At 31.6% G+C, this 2,500-nt stretch overlaps 1 protein-coding gene across 3 annotated transcripts in view; it reads left to right on the top strand.

Moving 5' to 3' along the window:
- LOC118444569 (glutamate receptor ionotropic, kainate 2) overlaps window positions 1-2,500 on the top strand; it is a 54,498-nt gene that overhangs the window by 713 nt on the left and 51,285 nt on the right. The gene's annotated exons all lie outside the window — the stretch shown is intronic.

A 2,500-nucleotide genomic window follows, 5' to 3' on the forward strand; every position in this document is an offset into this window, starting at 1 on the left:
GAATAATATATATCCGTTCGAATCACCATTATTTTCGTTCGTTTATTAGAACGTTCCCGTTTAGTGATATTTTTAGTGACTCTTTCCCTCTCTCTCTCTCTCTCTCTCTCTCTCTCTCTATCTCTCTGTCTCTGTCTCTCTTTATCTCTCTCTCTTTCTCTGTCTCTCTTTCTCTCATACAAACTCTTGTTCTTCTTTCCTTTTTTAATTTTCCCTCTTTGTCCCATCGATATCTATACGTAAATTGTTACAATTAGAAGTGGATACGGTCATGCGACGTTAAAGAAAAATACGAACGAAATAAACTTCATTTTATCAAGCTATTCAATGTCTATGATATAATACAAAGTCATACATATTACCATAATTATTCTCTACTAGAATCGAATTTGCAATAATTAGAACAAAACGCGACTTCCCGTATCGCGAATCTATGAAAGCCAAATGTAAACGCTAGCTCGTGTTTCCGTTTTACCGAGTGCGTTCCCGCTAATTGTGTTGAATTCGGATGTAATTAAGTACCAGTTCGTAACACGCGACACTAAGCGAACCGAACTCAGTGAGAAAATTGGATTGGGTTTATTTCGAAAGAAGGAGACAAATGGTTCCATCGGGATAAACTCTTCATTCTTTATTTTCAATTTAAGAAACATAATAATTTTCTCTAATCGGTTAATAGATATCGTGAAATTTTTTTAAATTAATTATAGAAAGGAACAAAAGGAAAAAGTAAAAAAAAAAGAAAAGAAAAGAAAAGAAAAGAAAAGAAAAGAAATAAGAAAAAATGGAAAGAGAAAAGGGAAAAGAGAGAAAAAAAAAAAAGAAGAAAATATTATTCGATAATATTTCGATTCGAATCTTCGCCGATGATTTCTTCTTTATCTTTTTTCTTTTTCTTTCTTTCTTTCTTTCTTTCTTTCTTTCTTTCTCTCTCTCTCTCTCTTTCCTTTTCCTACTTTTTAAAGGACACTAGAGCAGGTGTAGCGACGCGATGAGACTATACCTTGAGAAAATCAATTTCACCTTTCGCTACGTACGCCCTTCTAATATCTTCGATGCTTCAGAAACCATTTCTACTCTCTTGCACTTGGTGAAAGTAACTCCGGAAGAGATACGAAAGGTTTCGAGTTCCACAGGAGTAATCTATCGAGGCCGTTATCCGTGAAAGTGTGCGAATCTCTTCGGAAAAAGAACGGAAGCTTGGAAGTAAAGAACCATAAAGCTCACAATGGAGTAGATAGCATTGGAACCATTTGTGTGTTGTCCGATAGTCCGAGATCGACCGTTTTATACGACGTGATTCATCGAACTCCCTATCGAACGATTACGATCTGATCATAAATATTTATAGTTGGAACTTTAGCAAGGATTTCGATTCGTAAAAATATGAAACCTATCCTATGAAAAATGATACACGCGTATCATTTGAAATCATATTGATACAATTTTTGATAAAATGTTATATCGAGTATATCGTATTATTATTACGAATCTTAGATACGATATCATTGTATAATATCGATATATATTTTTATTGGAATTTCAATTACGATCGTATTAGTAAATGAAGAAGAAGAAGAAGAAGAAGAAGAAATTATTATCGCTATTAAAATATTTCGTAAGAAATTTCTTTTTCTTCTTTTTTTCTTTCTTTTCTTTTCTTTTTTTTTTTTTGCCATATAAATATTTGCTCCTAAAACAAAATACATTTTTCTTCGTACATGTATGTATATACCTACCTACCATGGTAACGCAAAATTTTCTTATTCTTTCTATCACGTCCTATGTATTTACCTATGTATGTATGTATGTATGTATGTATGTATGTATGTATGTATGTATGTATGTATGTATGTATGTATGTATGTATGTACATACTGTAAAATTCTCGAGAGAGCACGTATCGTACGATATACAATTTCTCGACAATCACCGAACAACAAAACCAAAGTGAATACTCAAGTTGGATCGAAACGCAGCCAATTGAATTTGTCGATTCAAATGGAGTTCGATCTTAAGTTTGATGTGAGAATAGAAGAAAAGAAAAAATAGGTCTATGATTCTTAATTAAAAACAAGGACATTTTAACGCGTGTCATTTAAACGTTCATATATATATATATATATATATATATATATATATATATATATATAAACAATAATAATATTTGAAATAAATCATTTATTGTTTCTTCCTTTTCTTTCTTTTTTATTTCACATAAAAAATAGATTGACGTTAAACAAAATACCTAGACCTATATAGAACTGGTATTTCTATAAACAATAACTATCGAAACATATGATAATATATCCACATACTGAAGCATGTGGATTCTATTATAGAATGCTTGCCGTTCCCCGAAATTACAGCTATGAATTAATTGGCTAATTGATTAGCTGGGAATTATTCCCAATCGAAATATCAAATTGGCTTTAAGCGATCTCACGTATGTAGATGGTTAGTTACTATACAGACATTCGGCCGTAAGTGAATATAATCC

The sequence above is a fragment of the Vespa mandarinia genome, chromosome 15 (genome assembly GCF_050613455.1).
Source record: "Vespa mandarinia isolate Hongniang chromosome 15, ASM5061345v1, whole genome shotgun sequence".
NCBI classification, from domain to species: domain Eukaryota; kingdom Metazoa; phylum Arthropoda; class Insecta; order Hymenoptera; family Vespidae; genus Vespa; species Vespa mandarinia.